The 20,080-nt window shown below is 43.9% G+C and overlaps 1 protein-coding gene across 6 annotated transcripts in view; it reads left to right on the top strand.

Annotated features, from left to right (window-relative positions):
* The window catches only part of NTF3 (neurotrophin 3), a 215,874-nt gene that overhangs the window by 90,686 nt on the left and 105,108 nt on the right, over positions 1-20,080 (top strand). The gene's annotated exons all lie outside the window — the stretch shown is intronic.

Genomic DNA, 20,080 nt, shown 5'->3' with positions numbered 1-20,080 from the left:
CTTGCGCATGTTCCCCAGCCTGCCGATAGATGGCGCTATAATATATCGGGCTTGGTAGTGTGTCCATCAGTGCTTGCGCATGTTCCCCAGCCCGCCGATAGATGGCGCTATAATATATCGGGCTTGGTAGTGTGTCCATCAGTGCTTGCGCATGTTCCCCAGCCTGCCGATAGATGGCGCTATAATATATCGGGCTTGGTAGTGTGTCCATCAGTGCTTGCGCATGTTCCCCAGCCTGCCGATAGATGGCGCTATAATATATCGGGCTTGGTAGTGTGTCCATCAGTGCTTGCGCATGTTCCCCAGCCCGCCGATAGATGGCGCTATAATATATCGGGTTTGGTAGTGTGTCCATCAGTGCTCGCGCATGTTCCCCAGCCCGCCGATAGATGGCGCTATAATATATCGGGCTTAGTAGTGTGTCCATCAGTGCTTGCGCATGTTCCCCAGCCTGCCGATAGATGGCGCTATAATATATCGGGCTTGGTAGTGTGTCCATCAGTGCTCGCGCATGTTCCCCAGCCCGCCGATAGATGGCGCTATAATATATCGGGCTTGGTAGTGTGTCCATCAGTGCTCGCGCATGTTCCCCAGCCCGCCGATAGATGGCGCTATAATATATCGGGCTTGGTAGTGTGTCCATCAGTGCTCGCGCATGTTCCCCAGCCCGCCGATAGATGGCGCTATAATATATCGGGCTTGGTAGTGTGTCCATCAGTGCTCGCGCATGTTCCCCAGCCCGCCGATAGATGGCGCTATAATATATCGGGCTTGGTAGTGTGTCCATCAGTGCTCGCGCATGTTCCCCAGCCTGCCGATAGATGGCGCTATAATATATCGGGCTTGGTAGTGTGTCCATCAGTGCTCGCGCATGTTCCCCAGCCCGCCAATAGATGGCGCTATAATATATCGGGCTTGGTAGTGTGTCCATCAGTGCTTGCGCATGTTCCCCAGCCTGCCGATAGATGGCGCTATAATATATCGGGCTTGATATTTATTATTTATTTATTTAAAATTTTTTATATACCGACATTCATCCAGGATATCACATCGGTTCACAGTGTAATGCAAACAGACGCCATGCATGGCGCTTTACATAGAACAAATAAAACATGTTAACGCGGGAGTAAGGGGGTAAGAAAACATGGGAGAAATTGCATTAAATAATAAACAAGATTTGCAATTATATACATATGTACAAAATGGGGACTGAGAGAACAGGGATATAAGAATATTAGGAAGGGAGGGGGGGTGGAGAGCAGGGGGGGGAGAACAAGAGAGGAGGGGGGGGAAAGAAGAAGGAAGGGGCAAGATGGGGGGACAGAAGGAGGGCCGTGGTGACTGGCATAGTGTGATAGTGTGTCCGTCAGTGCTCGCGCATGTTCCCCAGCCCGCCGATAGATGGCGCTATAATATATCGGGCTTGGTAGTGTGTCCGTCAGTGCTCGCGCATGTTCCCCAGCCTGCCGATAGATGGCGCTATAATATATCGGGCTTGGTAGTGTGTCCGTCAGTGCTCGCGCATGTTCCCCAGCCCGCCGATAGATGGCGCTATAATATATCGGGCTTGGTAGTGTGTCCGTCAGTGCTCGCGCATGTTCCCCAGCCCGCCGATAGATGGCGCTATAATATGTCGGGCTTGGTAGTGTGTCCGTCAGTGCTCGCGCATGTTCCCCAGCCCGCCGATAGATGGCGCTATAATATATCGGGCTTGGTAGTGTGTCTGTCAGTGCTCGTGCATGTTCCCCAGCCCGCCGATAGATGGCGCTATAATATATCGGGCTTGGTAGTGTGTCCGTCAGTGCTCGCGCATGTTCCCCAGCCCACCAACAGGTGGCGCTATAATATATCGGGCTTGGTAGTGTGTCCGTCAGTGCTCGCGCATGTTCCCAGCCCGCCGATAGATGGCGCTATAATATATCGGGCTTGGTAGTGTGTCCGTCAGTGCTCGCGCATGTTCCCCAGCCCACCAACAGGTGGCGCTATAATATATCGGGCTTGGTAGTGTGTCTGTCAGTGCTCACGCGCAGGCGGCTCCCTGGACGCCTTGGAGGCTCAAACACGCCGTACAGCGGCCATGTCACAGCACCAGCTACAAGAGGTACTCCTGGGGGAATTCAGCGCTACTGTGGAATGCAGATTTTGCAGAGAATTCCTCCTTCCCGCAGATTTCCTCCCTCACCTCGCCGATTTCCTCCCTCGCCGGAAGACTATTCTAAACCAGAAGGACAGCGGCCATCGCAGGACAGGCAGAAAATAGCAGAGGAGACCCTGGCATGCTGCGAACAGAGTGTGTGCCGCAGCACACGGTCCATTCGCAGCGAAGATGAAGGCCCGGCGCGCCGTTCGCGGTGAAAAGGGAAGGCCCCCATGTGCCGCGAATGGTGCGCTGGGCCTTCATGTTTGCTGCAAATGGCGTGGGTCCCACGGCATGCCAGTGAGAGAGAATGTGTATCGGGGAGGGGAGGATGAGAGAGAGCAGGAGGGTGTGAGAGAGAGCATGGGAGGGGATGCCGGTGAGAGAGAATGTGTGTGTGAGAGGGAGGGGGGGGGTGACAGATCATTTTTGGTGAGAGGGGGTGGGGAGGGTGTGAGAGAGAGCATGGGAGGTAAGAGAGGGTGGGTGGGAGGATGCTTGAGTGTGAGTTTCAGAGAGAGGGGAGCCTATATGAGGGGGGGGGGATGCCAGTGAGAGAGAATGTGTGAGTGAGAGAGGAGAGGGGGTGTGGGGGAGTGCGAGAGACAGCTTGGTAAATAAACTTTGCCAGCCCTGGCTTTAGCAATTGTGCCTCCCCGCCCCTTGCCCTGGGTGAAAACAATTTAGTTTTTCCTTTTCAGCTAACGCTTCCATGCAAGAGCCTCTGTTTCTGGTCTGAAGTTAAAAACATTGTAAATCATGTTTTAACGAGATGTGTATTATATGAGGCTATTAATGAAACTTTAGTGTTTCATAAATATTATTTTGAAATGTGCATGATGCGTTTGGAATATAATTGAAAAAATGAGTTTAACTTTTTATGACAACATTATTTCATTTTAGAAATACAAGTGAAACATTTACTATGTATGTAAACATTTACATTTTTAGGAAATATATTTTTATTTTGGTTGAGTGATTTAAGTAGTGGTTTAGTTATGGAATTGGCTCATAGGACTTTCATTGAACTTGCTATTGGGAATGACGTATCCGCACGGTTACTTAACTGCAGGGATAGCCTGGGTATCAGACCAACATAAACGTTCCCTGCAGGTGTGGGGGAGGAATGAGACACTTACAGGGCCATAAATTGCCTCGCTTTTCTTATTTCAGGCCTTCCCACAGGAAAGCTCAAGGTGTGTCACAATAATAAAATGAAGGACAACATGAAGACCGATAAATACAAATAAATAAAATAAGTACATAATATAAGAACTCGCCATGCTGGGTCAGACCAAGGGTCCATCAAGCCCAGCATCCTGTTTCCAACAGAGGCCAAAACCAGGCCACAAGAACCTGGCAATTACCCAAACACTAAGAAGATCCCATGCTACTGATGCAATTAATTCGAGCTACAAGGGAATCCTTGTGTGGTGATAATCTTGTACGGAGGTGATCGATGAGGATAACCAATTTTGCAGTTATCCTGCCTTTGACCTCCGTCTATTATTCTTTTATTAAAGTCAAAAGTATTTTTTTAAAAGTCCTTGAATATATAAAAATGTTTAGTTCAACATCAAAACTTTGTCACATTCATTCATAACTCTCTAATTCTCACCCACCTTTTTCTTGAGAAACTTACTTGTCAAAAACTTCTGCTGTCTTCACGTGCGACGCCTTCAGTGTGTGTCTGGGCGTCTACTCTATTCTCACTGCTTTTATAAGACTGCCTGGGAGGTGCACCGCCCTCTCTGGCCAGAGCGAGGCTGTCTCAGGTGAAATACTCTAAGACTCGTTGAGTCTATTCTAACTCACATATACGTTGCTAAACCCTTATTGTAGTCAAACTCGGTAGAAAACTTCTTTGCAACATGTCATCAACTTATAATCGTGTTTAACTAATATTAGTTTCAGAGATTTTACATAATTTCTTATATGCGGGTTTGGAGGACCTGATGGAGAACTTCATTTGAACCGCAACACTTCTCTCCTTATCTCAGGCGGACCTGGTGGTGAACCTGTGCTTACCACGTCCGCTTATGCTGTTTCTGACGTATTAGGTGTTAATGTCAGTGGGCGTTTCCCGGGCGGGGCACTGATGCCGCGCCTCTTAGTAGATTAGCTATCCGCTATCTTTCTCTTTCACCTTTGATCAGGTGCTGTGCTGGATTTCTCTGATGAATCTTTAAAGCCCCATTAATGTGCCCATCTACTCACTATTTCTCTTTCCCCTTTGATCGGATACCATGCTGGGTTTCTCTGGCGAAGCATTAAGGCCACATTGATGTGCCCATCTGCTAACTGTTTCGTGCTCTCACAAAAGTGCCCCGTTTTGATCCGAATGTTCACTACTCAGGGTTTTTGAGTGTCGGACCTAGAGAAGGGCTTAAAGTCTAATAAGACCGATCTATTGTCAACACTTCTCCCAATTTCAAACTTTAAATTGGCGTTTTTAGATGTGGCACTAAGGTGCCGCATTTACTAGTAATACTGTGTTTCTATAGATTGCTCATTGGTGCGGTGCTCTGAGACTTTTATTGATGTAATACAGGAATATGGGTGTTTCTTACCATTTGAGCTTTAGATAATGTAATAAACTCCGCCATATCTTAGATTTGCTGCTAACCTAATGGGAAACTAATAACCACTGATATTGTATTCCTAAATTGATATTGAACAACAGTCAAATTGATGGTCACCTCTACATTTACACGGTGTAAGTGGTTGCTTGATGATGTTCTCCTTGATAATAGTAGACACCTCTTTCTTCACCATTGAAGATGGTTGTCAATATACTGTCCAGTCTATTTCCCGATTAAGTCCTTTGGGAGTCACTGTATCCCATGTATATATGAACTTCTGTTCCATCTGTAAAAGTTTTATATTGAGGTCTCCACCCCTTGGGTGTTCCTGTAGTTGAAACAGTACTGCTACTTTAAACTCTTCCGGTGGATGTCCCATTTGCTGCCAGTGGTCAGTTAAAGGTGCACCTTCAATTTTGTGTCTCAATCGGCTAACATGTTCTTGAATCCTATTTTTGACCTTCCGCATTGTTTTACCAATATACACTTTGTGGCAAGTGCACCACAGTGCATATATAACTTTTGTAGAACCACATGTGTAATGGCCTCTATAGGTGTATTTCCTCCGTCCCGGTATATTTAACTCTGTGCCTACATGCATGAACTGGCATGCACTGCATTTCCCACATGTTTCTTGACCTCTTGGTGTATCCTGTGTTTGTATGTCTGCAGGGAGTAGATTCGAGTGAACTATCAAGTCCTTAAGATTTTGAGCTTTTGTTAGAGCGAAAGTGGGTTTCTCTTGAAAGTTAGGATGAACTTGTAGTATAGACCAATATTTCAAAATGCTCTTTTTTAACATGTATGTTTGAGGTGTATGTGGCAATACACAAATTAGTTTTTCATTTTCACTGTTTGTTTTTGGCTGAAGTAGCAGCTCTCTATTGGCCCATCTGGCTCGTTTGTATGCTTTTTTTACTATAGCTGCTGGATACCCTCTCTGTAAGAATCTTTGAGTCATGTCTTCTGCTTGTGTTTTAAATTCTGTAGTTGTGGAGCACAACCTCCTCAAACGGAGGAATTGCCCTACCGGAAGGTTGTTTCTAAGATGAACCGGATGAAAAGATGAATAATGTAAGAGTGTGTTTCTGTCTGTTGGTTTCCGATAGATGGTGAACTGAAATCCTTCTTCTGTTAACATGACTTGAATGTCTAGAAATGAAATGATGTTTTTGTGTTGTCCGTACAAGATTATCACCACACAAGGATTCCCTTGTAGCTCGAGTTGGTGAATTGTTGAAGAGGGAAAGAGGTTGGTTAGTGATTAGTGAATACTGATGCAATTAATAGCAGTGGCTGTTCCCCAATGGGTAAATTTATAAAGTCTGGTGGGTGTAAATACCGGGAGATACGCAGATGGCCAGGCCGTGCGCGCCGAATGCATTTTTGAAATGGCCTGGCCACGCGCGTATCTACCAGTACGCGCTGAAGTGCCGGAATTGTGAAAGGGGCAGGCTGGGATTGGGGCCAGCGGGAACAGTGGCCATTAGGCACGCGGAACTTACTTCACCTCCGAGGAGGATGTTTTAAAACAAAATAACTTTGAATAGTTGGGGGGGGGTTAGGGGTCAGGGAGGAGAGGAGAAGGGAAAAGGGAGGAAGAGTAGGTAGGGGAATAGAGGAGTTCCCTCCTAGTCCGCTCCTTAATTGGAGCAGACTAGGAGGGAACTGGGAATGGCCCAATAGCCTCACCATGCTTTTTTTTTTTTTTAAAGAAAATCCCCCCCCCCTTGCGCACGCAAGTCACAATCCACCCTTACAAGTGTGCGATGATATAAAATCGGGTGCGTATGTGCATGTGGGGTATCGTATTTTATAACATGCATAGGGCGCCCTGCGCAGTTTATAAAATCGATGCTTCCATGTGTGCACATGGATGTGTGTGTATCTTTCTAAAGCAAAGCAAAACATAAAAAAGATAAGATAGGGTTTAGGGGGTGGGGAGGAGAGGGGAAGAGGGAGGGAATGTAGGTAGACGGGTAAGAAAGTTCCTTCCCAGTCCCAGGAGGGAACTGGGGAAGGCTCGAATGCGTCGCTGCACGGAGTTTGCTGAAATTCTCCCCCCCCCCCTTGTGCGCACCGCCCGCAAATATGCGCGTGGATTATAAAATCCGGCACATATATGTACGTGGCCATCAGATTTTATAACATGCACACACCGGCAGCTGCATGGTATCAAATCACACGTCCATGTTTTAAAATCTACTCCAAAATGCTTACTTGTGCTCAAAAATCGGACAAAACTCAATAGTCCAGAAAGTGTAGTACTACTCATTTGTGCTGAAAACTGCCTGACATGGCGCCATGTTTCAGAAGACCTGCTTCAGGGGCCTCAGTAATAGTTGAAAAATATTGTAGCTCAGGAACTCATATCCAAAGTACATAGATCTTATCCTGGATTAAAGGCAATATTGACTGGTTCCCTTGTCTTGAATGTGGCTTAGTTCGCTGCAAACTGGTTTGTGCTCGCTATAAAATACAACATATTATATTTGAAAAAACTTTAAAGTAGGACACATTCCAAAGATTAATTCAAACCACTACTAATAAACATTCTTGACCATGCTGTTAAAAATGTATAAACTTATGGCCGAATTCTAGATCAGCCATGCGCGCAAATATTGTCACTTACGAGCGTGGCTGGGCCCTGTGCACGCTGTGTGCATCTTCAAAAGGGCCCGGCCATGCGCGTAAGTGACAATACGCGCATAATTGCCAGGGCGGGAGGGGCGGGATGTAAATTTGACAGCTTACTCGCATATATTTACTCCTGAACCCTGCTCCTCCAGGAAAAGGGTAAGGAAGTCAGACTGGAAGGAAGCAGGAAATGAGCAAATACCCCGGCCCCCTCCCCCCCAGATTGACATGGATTAGCAGCAGTGGGCAGATGTTATCTCTCACCCTGACCTTAACATGCTCCCCATTCCTCCCACCGCCACCACCACTCCTGTGTTGGCCTTGAAATACACATTCTCTGAATATAGAAATGCTGCACTATAGAATAAAAAGACATTTTTTCATTTTCTATGAATCACATATCCCTGGATCAAACATCATCACCAGAACTGAGCCAAAAAATCTCAAACACAAATTTCTAATTTTGTCTAAATTTATTTATTTATTATTATTTTTTATTTTTTTTATATACTGACATTTGATCTCAATTGAGATATCACACCGGTTTACATTTAGGTACTGGATAACCAAGAAGTAGAGCATGCCCATGGACTATGCATACCTTGGCCTGACATTAACTGTATTTGGCAACTTGGCTATAAGACATTACAAGACAAACTTCTAAGGGCCCCTATATGCAATAGAAAAAGCCCTGGTCAGTTCTAGCCACCCAGGAAAGGATTTTTAAAGTCATTTGACAGCATTGCATCAATTTTAGAAAATGGATCTTAGTCAAATGATATTCAATACTTCATAGATTATACAAATTATATCTACAGGTGTCAGATATATGTTGGAGACAAATACATAAATAGAAATATGCAGACAAAAACAGAACTGGAGATCTCAACAAGCCAGACGCTGTATGCAGTGCAACATTACCATTCCTCATAAAACATGAAAAAATAAAATAAAGAAATATAAATCATGAATCATGATAGTTAGCAAAACCATACTAATAAAAAGATAAATATTTCAAAACATGCGATAATTAATGTTATAAATTTCCCAAAATACAAAAAAAAAAAAATTCAAAACAGCAGAAACATCAAATAGCATTCAATAATTCAAACTAATAAGGATTTAAAAATCAGGAGCTGGATATTATGGTAATAGGCAGTTTATTGCAATAATACCTATGTGGGAAGAGAGAGAGAGAGAGACTGACTAGCCATAATGCCCTTATCCTAGGTAGGTATTTATATCTCTTTAGGAGGCCCACCTAGTAACTCGAGGTGAGGTTTAGGTATTAGTGTAGGGGTTAGGGACCACTTTGACATTCAAAATGAGACATACGAACAGAACAGAGCTCTCTTGTGAAGATTTGATGACCTTTGGAGTGAAGAAACTCACCCAAAGATGAGATTTGTGCAATGTTCTCTCAACCTAGCTTGATGGACTCTCTACCTGGGTAACATCAAGCTAGGTTGAGAGAACATAGCACAAATCTCATCTTTGGGTGAATTTCCTCACTCCGAGGGTCATCGAATGTTAATTTATCTGGCTAAGTAGCAATATATATGCGGATACTGAACAGCAGTACATGACTTGCTCAGTTTTGGGATATGGCCATTCCAGGCTATAACTTGCTAAGAAAGGACGGAGAGGACAGAAAAGGGGGAGGAGTAGCTTTTTATGTCAAAAATAATAAACAAGCAACTGAATTGCAAGGGACATGGGATAGAGAAGAAGCATTGTGGACCGTCCTAAAAAAAAAAAAAAAAGAAGATGGTGCTTCCAATTTTACTGGTGTGATCTATAGGAACTGACTCAAACAGAAGAACTGGACAGAGAATTCATTGAAGACATCCAAAGGTGGGAAAGAAGGGTGAAATGTTGCTCGTTGGAGATTTTAATCTGCCGGATATGGATTGGAGTATCTTTTTCTGGAATCTACAAGAAGTAGAGAGATAGTGGATGCCCTTCAAGGAGCTCTGCTCAAATAAATGATAATGGAACCCACGAGAGAGGGTATAATACTCAATCTGGTGCTAACTAATGGTGGTGATGTCTCTAATGTTTGGGTAGGGGCTCACCCGAGCACCAGTGATCATCAGACAGTAGGGTTCAAGTTTGTGACTAGGACACAGAGAAGTCACATGAAGAGCCAAGTTTTGAATTGAAAAATACAGACTTTGTCAAAATGGGGACATACTTGGAGGAAGAACTGGAAGGCTGGGAGAAAACAGGTGAGGTGGAACAACAGTAGGCCAAATTAAAAGGAACTATTACAAAGGCAACGAATCTATATGTTAGAAAAGTAAACAAAAGTAAGAGGAAAAAGAAACTGATCTGGTTCTCCAAGGAGTTGGCTGAAAAAATACAGGCAAAAAGAATAGCGTTCAAGAAGTATAAAGGATCCCAAAAAAAGGAACATAAGGAAGAGTATCTGTTAAAACTGAGGGAGACAAAGAAAGAAATATGGAAAGCAAAAAGTCAAGTGGAAGAAAGGCTCGCCAAAGAGGTAAAGCGAGGAGACAAAACTTTTTCAGAAGGGAGGTCAGAAGTGGTACAGTGAAAATGAAAGGTGACAAGGAGCAATGTGTAGAGAGTAACAAAGAAATGGCAGAAATACTAAACAAATACTTCAGTTTGGTGTTCACTAAAGATGATCCTGGAGAAGGACTGTTGCTGATTAACAAGACCATAGATGGGGATGGAGTAGGTGAAACTCTGTTTACAAAAGAGAATGTATGGGAGGAGCTAGGCAAGGCCATGGGGCTGGATGAGATATACCCGAAGACAGAGGGAGCTCAGAGATGTGCTGGTGGGTCCACTGAAGAACCCGTTTACTAGATCCCTGGAAACAGAGTGGTGCCGCGGGATTGAAGAAGAGCAGTGGTAGTCCCAATTCCCAAGAGTGGTAGTAGAGAGAAGGCTAGAAACTAAAAGCCAGTTAGCCTCACTTCGGTGGTTGGAAAATTAATGGAGACTCTGTTGAAGAAAAGGATAGTGAACTATGGTGGGTTCCTCAACCTGAGGCAGCATGGATTCACCAGGGGAAGCTCCTGTCAGACAAATCTGATTGATTTTTTGACTGGGTGACTAGAGAATATGATTGAGAAAGAGCACTCGATGTGATCTACTTGGATTTCAACAAAGCTTTTGATACAGTCCCACATAGGAGGCTTGTGAATAAAATGAGAAGCTTGGGAGTGAGTGCCAAGGTGGTGGCATGGATTACAAACTGGTTGACTGATAAAAGACATTGTGTAATGGTTAATGGAACCTACTCTGAAGAGAAACCGTGTTAAGTGGAGTGCCACAGGGTTCAGTTTTGGGACAGGTTCTGTTCATTATCTTTGTGACACTGCAGAAGGGATAGAAGGTAAAATTTGTCTATTAGCAGATGATACTAAGATCTGCAATAGAGTGGATACACCTGAAGGAGTAGAGAGAATGAAAAGATTTAAGAAAGCTGAAGAGTGATCGAAGATTTGGCAGTTGAAATTCAATGCCAAGAAGTGCAGAATCATGCATCTGGGGTGCAGTAATCCAAAAGAGCTGTATGTGATGAGGGATGAAAAACTAAAGGGGCGGATTTTCAGAGCCCTGCTCGCGTAAATCCGCCCAAAACCGGGCGGATTTACGCGAGCAGGGCCCTGCGCGCCGGGAAGCCTATTTTACATAGGCCTCCCGGCGCGCGCAGAGCCCCGGGACTCGCGTACGTCCCGGGGTTCTCGGAGGGGGGCGTGTCGGGGGCGGGGCCGGAGGGCGCGGCGTTGCGGGGGCGTGTCGGCAGCGTTTTGGGGGCGGGTACGGGGCGTGGCTACGGCCCGGGGGCGTGGCCGCGCCCTCCGTACCCGCCCCCAGGTCGCGGCCCGGCGCGCAGCAGGCCCGCTGGCGCGCGGGGATTTACGTCTCCCTCCGGGAGGCGTAAATCCCCCGACAAAGGTAAGGGGGGGGTGTAGACAGGGCCGGGTGGGTGGGTTAGGTAGGGGAAGGGAGGGTAAGGTGAGGGGAGGGCAAAGGAAAGTTCCCTCCGAGGCCGCTCCGATTTCGGAGCGGCCTTGGAGGGAACGGGGGGAGGCAGCGCGGCTCGGCGCGCGCAGGCTATACAAAATCGATAGCCTTGCGCGCGCCGATCCAGGATTTTAGTGGATACGCGCGGCTCCGCGCGTATCTACTAAAATCCAGCGTACTTTTGCTTGAGTCTGATGCGCAAGCAAAAGTAGGCTGATCGCGCTTCTTTTAAAATCTACCCCAATGTGCACGGACCAAAAGAGAGAAATCTTGGGGTAATAGTGTCTGGAGATCTGAAGATGGTTAAGTAATGTGACAAGGCGATAGCTAAAGCCATAAAAATGCTGGGCTGCATTGAGAGCAGAATAACCCATAAGAAAAAGGAGTTGATAATGCCCTTGTACAGGTCCCTGGTGAGGCCTCACTTGGAGTACTGCGTTCAGTTCTGGAGTCCATATCTCAAAAGGGACAATGAAAGGATGGAGGCGGTCCAGAGAAGAGTGACCAAAATGGTATGGGGTCTGTATGAGAAGACCTATGAGGAGAGGCTGATGGATCTGTATATGTATGCCCTGGAAGAGAGGAGGTGTAGGGGAGATATGCTGCAGACCTTCAGATACCTGAAAGGTTTTAATGATGCACATTCAACAAATCTTTTTCGTTGGGAAGAAATCAGTAGTACTAGGGGCCGTGAAATGAAACTCCAGGGAGGAAGACTTAGATCCAACGTCAGGAAATATTTCTTCATGGAGAGGGTGGTGGATGCTTGAAATGCCCTTCCAGAGGAGGTGGTGAAGACTAAAACAGTGAAAGAATTCGAAGGGGCATGGGATAAACACTGTAGATCCCTAAATGCTAGAGGATGGAAATGAAGAAAAGAATGCATGGGGGTAACTTGCTGGTGCGGCAGTTACTACCCTCAACTAATAAGTGTTCATACTCTTGATGCAACTCATTCACTGCTCTCTGCTTAAACAGCAGAGGGAAAAGAATTGGATTCAAACAGCAACCAACAAGGGACCCGACTTTTATGGTTTGGGGAAACAAATAAGTATGGGGGTTAACTTGCTGATGCAGCAGTTACTACCCTTAACCAATAAGCCTGATACTTTGACGCAACTCCAAATTGCTCTCTGCTTCAATAACAAGGTGTAATGGGGAATTGGATTCAAACAGTAACCAACGAAGGTCCTGACTTTTATGGTTTTGGAAACTGGTCTTGGAAACTGATAAGTATGTGCTGCACAGCGCAACACATACTATCATAAGCTTGCTGGGCAGACTGGATGGACCATTTAGTCCTTTTCTGCCAACATTTCTATGTTTAGGAAACAACTGAAAACCCATCTTCTGATACCCTTACAACTGAAAACCCATTTTCTGATACCCTTACTAATGTTAATTTTGATAAGTTTTCAGGATGAGGGGGTGTTCAATGGAGTTGACTATGTTAGTGTCTAGATATAGAAACATAGAAATGACAGCAGAGAAAGACCAAACGGCCCATCCCGTCTGCCCAGCAAGCTTTCACACTTGTTTTTTTTCTCATACTTATCTGTTACTCTTGGCCCTTAGTAACCTTTTGGTTCCAATTCCCTTCCACTCCCGCCATTAATGTAGAGAGCAGTGATGGAGCTGCATCCAAGTGAAGAACATAAGAACATGCCACAATGGGTCAGACCAAGGATCCATCAAGCCCAGCATCCCGTTTCCAACAGTGGCCAATCCAGGCCATAAGAACATGGCAAGTCCAAAAACTAAGTCTATTCCATGTTACCATTGCTAGTAATAGCAGTGGCTATTTTCTAAGTCAACTTAATTAATAGCAGGTAATGGACTTCTCCAAGAACTTATCCAATCCTTTTTTAAACACAGCTATACTAACTGCACTAACCACATCCTCTGGCAACAAACTCCAGAGTTTAATTGTGTGAGTGAAAGAGAACTTTCTCTGATTAGTTTTAAATGTGCCACATGCTAACTTCATGGAGTGCCCCCTAGTCTTTCTATTTTCTGAAAGAGTAAATAACTGATTCATATCTACTCATTCTAGACCTCTCAATATTTTAAACACCTCTATCATATCCCCCCTCAGCCATCTCTTCTCCAAGCCGAAATGTCCTAACCTCTGAAAAGTTACTATCCTTAATTGGTTAAGGGTAGTAACTGCCTCAATGAGCAAGCTACTCCCACGCTTATTTGTTTACCTAGCCTGTGTAATTCAGTCCTTGTTGGTTGTTGTCTGAATATAAATCTTCTTTTCTTCATTCCCCCTGCCGTTGAAGCAGAGAGCTAAGCTGGATATGCATTGAAAGTGAAGTATCAGGCTTAATTGATTCGGGGTAATAACCGCCGTAACAAGCAAGCTACACCCATGCTTATTTATTTACCCAGACTATGTAATTCAGTCCTTGTTGGTTGTCTGAATATAAATCATCTTTTCTTCATTCCCCCTGCTGTTGAAGCAGAGAGCTACGCTGGATATGCATTGAAAGTGAAGTATCAGGCTTATTTGGTTTGGGGTAGTAACCGCTGTTACAAGCAAGCTACTCCTCGCTTTTTTGTGAATGCAAATCCTTTTTTCCACATTTCCTCTTGCTGTTGAATATGAGAGTGGGATGGGCCTGACAACAGTTCAATATAGTCATGTTTTAGTTTTACAAGATTTGTCTGTAATTTACAGTTTTATGTTTTAATTATTTATGTACTATTGTTCCCTGCTAAGATTTGAGGATTAGAAGGCTATAAAGTTTTATAAATAAATAAATAGCTGGATAAATAGCGCTTTTTAGTCTTATCTGGTTATCTGACTTATCTGGATAAGTAGCATTTTAAGATTTACTTGGATAATTCAGTACTTATCTGGATAACTGCTGCTACTTAGTTGAGTAACTGTGAATGTATCTGAATAAGTGAAAAAATGTATTTGCACCTTTTTACCTGCATGTGCATCTTTCTTGCTACATTTACACCTATTTATTAACTCACAGGTTACAAAATACCAGAGCAATTTTGTTTGTGCCCATACATAGTTATCCTCCATATGAAAATGAAAAAACAGGTAATCTGATTAAAAAAAAATCTTTTTGTAATGTATTTCAAATAGCAGGCACAGAGTAGAAGCATAAGAACATGAGCGCAGAAAAAGACCATTTGGCCTATCCAGTCTGCCCATCTGCCAATTAATTTAGCTTTACAATTCCTATCACTCGGTCAGAGATCCCATGTTTATCTCATGCTTGCTTGAATTCAAATACTGTTTTTGTCTCCACCATCTCCACTGGGGGGGTTCTAAAAAAATATTCCTAAGATTATTCCTGCATCTTCTCCCTTTCACCCTCATCCCATGACCCCTCATTCTAGAGCCTCCTTTCTGTTAAAAAAAAAAAAAAAAAAGGCTCGCCTCCTGTGCATGGAAACCATTGAAATATTTAAATGTTTCTAGAATATTTCCCCTAGGGTTTACATATTTAGATCTTTTAGGCTATCCCCTTATGCTTAGAATGACCACCTTAGTAGCCCCCTCTGGACTGATTCCACCTGGGTTTATGTCCTTTGGAAGGTGGGGTCTCCAGAATTGTACGCAGTATTCCCAGTGAGGTCTCACCCGGGACTTATATAGGAGCAACATCACATTGCTGACCATTCCTCTCCCTATGCAACCAAGAATTATTCTTACAGCTTTTACATCATTTTATCCACCTGTTTGGCCACCTTATGATCATCAAATACAATCACCCTCAGATCCTGTACTTCTTTCCGGCTTAGACACATTTCACTCCCAATACTATACTCTCCCTTGGGTTTTTGCAGCCTAAATGCACGACTCTGCATTTTTTAGCATTAAATCTTAGCTACCAAACCCTAGACTAGTCCTTAAGATTCCCTTTTATTAAGCCGCTCATGAAAATATTGAAAATAACTGGTCCCTGAGATGCACCTCCAGTAACTCCTGCCTCCTCAGAGAAAACTCCATTTACCACCACCCTTTGTCACCTCCCACTCAGCCAGTTCTTACCCAGTCAATCACTAGATCCCATATTAACTGAGGGCACTCAATTTATTTACAAGTTGCTTATATGGAATCATTTCAACGGCGTTACTGAAATGCAAGCATACTATATCTAGTGCTCTCCCTTGATCCAACTCTGGTCACCCAATCAAATACATTGATCAGATTTGTCTGAGAAGATATATCTCTGGTAGAAAAGGCCCTCTGTCTGATTCTGCTTCTCTAGGGGTGTATTTAGTAGGGATGTGCAGCAGGGACAGATTCGTCCCATTCGGTATTCGTATTCGTCGAGACCCAAATCCGTTGCATCCGTTCTCGGGGGACCCCGTTCATTAGTTAAGTATGTATTCGTTTCCCCCCAAAAAACCCATCCCAACCCTTTAAATTTAATTTACTACAACCCCCCACCCTCCTGACCCCCCTAAGACTTGCCAAAAGTCCCTGGTGGTCCAGCAGGGGTCCTGGAGCGATCTCCTGCACTCAGGCTGTCAGCTGCCTGTATTCAAAATAGCACCAATAGCCCCTGTGACATAATAAGGGCAAAGGCTATCGGCACCATTTTGAATACCGACAGCCCGAGTGCAGGAGATCGCTCCAGGACTCCCGCTGGACCACCAGGGACTTTTGGCAAGTCTTGGGGGGTCAGGAGGGTGGGGGGTTATTCATTAGTGGTATGTTGTATTCGTGGGGGTTTGCCATATGTTTCGTGACCCCCGCGAATATGGCATATACATTGTGGATTGCCAATACGTTGCAAACGAATGCACACCCCTAGTATTTAGTAAGCTTTAGATTAGTTTTCTTGATAATAAGTACTGCAGTTTAACTAATAAAAGGATCAAGAGAAATCCTTAGTTGATCCTGTCCTGCAGGCGCCTTTCTTCAAAATGGTACAGGGAACACAAATGTCTTCTTTGCCCCTCAGTTGTAGGATAAAGGGGAGCCTCGGGTCAGCCAGCGCCATTTTGAAGGATGGCACTGATGTGACAGGAGTAATTGGGATCAACCCTGCTCCTTTTACAACTGGAGGCTTCTAAATCATCATTAATATTTATTTATGACTTACTTTGTATTCTCTTGTTAGAAAAGTAAGTTAAAATCAATTAAGAAATTTTCAGACACAGCATGTCAATAGGGTAAGTTTTTTTATATAGTGCATTGGAATTAAATATATATTCACTCAAGATGGAAAGTTTTGGTGCTCCTAAATAGTAGGGTAGGCAAAGGGCTACTTTAATACAGTGTTTAATTATATTGATTAGGAAAAATAGAGAGTCAAAGCAAGTCCAAAATGGTACAGTATGTCTAGGGCCCTATATGTAGATTTTAGTAGGGTTCAGATTATTGGTTATAGCTGAATGCTGCTTCTAAGAGCCAGGCTTTCACCAGTTTTCTGAAGGCTAGGAGGTCTGGAGCAAGCCTGAGATAACAGGGCAGAGCGTTCCAAACGTTTGGGCAGAACCTGCGAAGGTTCTATTTCTGGTGTTTGAGGCACAAAATTCTTAGGGACAAGATGGACCCAAGATAATGAGTAGAGGGGTATACTGGAGGTGAGAGACCTGAGGCAAGTTGAGTCAGACCTTTAAGGGATTTGTAGGCCAGCGTGAGCATCTTGAATTTGGTGCAGTAGTGTTAGCAGCCAGTGTAGGCTCCGGGTTTATTCAATCAAATTTATCTACACTCATTATGCAGGGCACAACATTTTATATGAGCTATAGGCAGTGGTTTAAGACATTGGGGAATATCACATATACTGAGTTAGGACAGTCCAGGCAACAGATTACAGTGAGCCAAATAGCAGTTACAAAGGCCGTGTTATCCAGTAATGGGCAAAGATGGAGGAACTGGCAGAAGAGGAAGAAAGCTGCTTTGGTTACTGTATGGATTGGGCTTTGGCGATTAAATTGGGACCCTAGTATGAAGCCTAGACTGGACATGAGAGCTGAGAATTAGAGTTGTTCCTCTAAGCATCACTTTTGAGACAAGGATCTTTTTTTCTGATCTATACAGGTCTTTGGTGAGGCCTCAACAGTGATCAGTTCTGGAGACCGTATCGCAGAAAGGATAAGGACAGGATGGATGCGGTCCAGAAAAAGGCGACCAAAATGGTGTGGGGTTTGCATCAAATTCCTTATGAGATGAGACTGAAGGACTTGAATACATATACCCTGGAGGAGAGGAGGTGCAGGAAAGATATGATACAGACCTTCAAATACCTGAAAGGCATTAATGATGCACAAACTGCAGAACTAGGGGTCAAGATATGAAACTCCAGGGGAAGAACTCAGTTAGCCAACATCAGCAAATATTTTTTCACAGAGAGAGTGGTGGATGGATGGAATATTCACCTGAAGAGGTGGTGAAGACAATAATGGTGATGGAATTCAAAAGGGCATAGGATAAACCCTCTTGATCCCTACAGGATAGAGGATGGAAATGAAAAATGGGGTAAACTATGTTAACTTTATGTTTAACACTTCTGCATGGGAGTAACCTGCACGGAGCTGCAGTTACTACTACTCTTAACAGAAGACATGATGGTAATCTCCATGGAGTGGCAGTTACTACCCTTAACAGAAAGCATAGGGGTAACCTGCTCGGAGCAGTAGTTGCTACCAAAAGCAACTTGCTGGGCAAGTTGTCATTTACTATGTTACTATGTTTTGGCCTTTTGGAGATTCAGGCTTAGTTTGTTTTGGTGTTAGATGGCTTGATCCAAGATCAGGGATGGCGAGCTCCAATCCTCAAGTGCCACAAACAGGCTAGGTTTTCAGGATATCTACAATAGATGAGAGAGATTTGCATGCACTGCCTCCATTGTATGCAAATCTATCTCTTGCAAATTCATTGCAGATGTCCTGAAAACCTGGTCTGTTTTTGGCACTCGAGACTGGAGTTCGCCATTCCTGTCCTAGATTGTACCAGTTGAGATTAGCAGTTGGATGTCATCAGTATAAGAACAGTGGGTGATATGGCAGTTTCTACTGAGTTTGCCCAAGGGGGTTAGATAGATATTGAATAGTGTGAGAGACTGGAACCTTGTGGTACTCCGCAGGAGAGTAAATGGGATTGGAGAAAGCTGCTCCTATCGAGATTGGATGCAGTCTTGGAGAAAAGATGAGAAACAAGTGAGTGATGGGCTTGCGAGTCCTATATTATAGAGCTGGATGAGGAGAAGATTATGGTTTATCATGTTGAATGCTGTGGAGAGGTCCAGGAGAATGACTGAGTATGGCTGAATTTCCTTTCTCTGGATTTCATCAGCCATGCATAATAGTGAGGTTTTCATGTTGTAATTTGGTCAGAAATCTGACTGGAATGGGTCTAGTGCATTTGTAGTGTGTAGGTGATTCGATAGTTGTAGTAGTATCACTTTTTCAATTATTATTTTACTTAAGGGTGGTAATTGTTCAGGTCTTTAGGGTTAAGGATAGGCTTTCTCACCGTGGGTTTCTCAATTGTTATTTTTAGCATACCTCATTCTGCTAATGAGGTATTTGTTATGATCTGGATGCAGAATGGCAGTTCATATTTGGTTTGCTTGATTAGCCAGGAAGGGCAAGGATCATCCAAGGAGGTGGTTGGTCTAAAAGTAGAAAGCAGGAAGTTGATGTCTTCTACTGACAGCGGGTAGTAGGTAGTTAGAGAATGTGATGGCGGAATCTGTTTTGCTTGTGATAGGCTTTGCGCTGGTGACTTGTCCAGCTCTGTCTGGATGCATCTGATCTTATCCACGAAAAATATGGCTAGTTTGTTGCAGTTGATCTCAGTTGTGAAAGAAGAGGGTATAGGGATGAAGGAGCCCAGGAGTTTGTTAATGGTCAGGTGAGTTTTCTGTTTGATTGTGCTTTCTGCATCAATGACAGCTTTACAGTAGGCTATCTGGTGTCTTCTGCATTTGTTCCTGTCATCTGTGATTTTGATTTCTGCTACCCCATTCTAGTTTTCTTCTGATTCTTTTCATAACAATCAGATCTTTTGAGAACCAGGAGGTTGGTTTCAAATTTTTAATGATGATTTTCCATGGTGTGATCTTGTCAATGGCTGTTCTAAGATCAACATTCCAGTTGTTTACCAGGGTAGCAGTAGAGGAGGAGCTCTCATTTTAGCATCATAAGGTAAGTAGAAGGATTCCTGGGTCAAGGTGTGATGTCAGGCGGACAGGTTTTTTATCCATTCTTGTTTGGATTTCCATGTTGGGGGTGGACATATGTCAAAAAGTACCAAGCAGTGGTCAGTCCAGGAGAGACAGATGATCTGTATATGCTCAAGTGCACACTTAAGTAGTAATTGTAGTGGGACAAGTATCAGGTCAAGGGTGTAGCCTGCCACATAGGTTGGTTCACTGAGTATCTGGGTTAGGCCGAAAGACTCTAATGACATTAGGAATTCCTATGGGAGCAAGGTCCAGGTGTAGATCAATATGGATGTTGAAATCACCCAGCACGAGGATTCTAAGGTATTTCAGAATAACTTCTGAAATTAGTTATAAGAAGCCATAGTTAAATGTACACCGATACGATGTGCAAACGGCTGTCGGTATATAAAAAATGTTAAATAAATAAAATAAATAAATATGTTTCATTGTTGCTTGATGGTGGGGGCTATATTAGGAGTAGCCCCCATTTGGGATGAGTATTAGTCTTGAGCATGGTTTCAATTCTTTCATGTTTTCATAGAGGGAAAAGTGCCAGGTTCAGTGAATTTTTA

This window comes from Rhinatrema bivittatum, chromosome 4 (assembly GCF_901001135.1).
Source record: "Rhinatrema bivittatum chromosome 4, aRhiBiv1.1, whole genome shotgun sequence".
Classification (NCBI taxonomy): Eukaryota; Metazoa; Chordata; class Amphibia; order Gymnophiona; family Rhinatrematidae; genus Rhinatrema; species Rhinatrema bivittatum.
The sequence above is the reverse complement of the archived record's forward strand: the minus strand, read 5'-3'. Positions and strand labels throughout refer to the sequence as shown.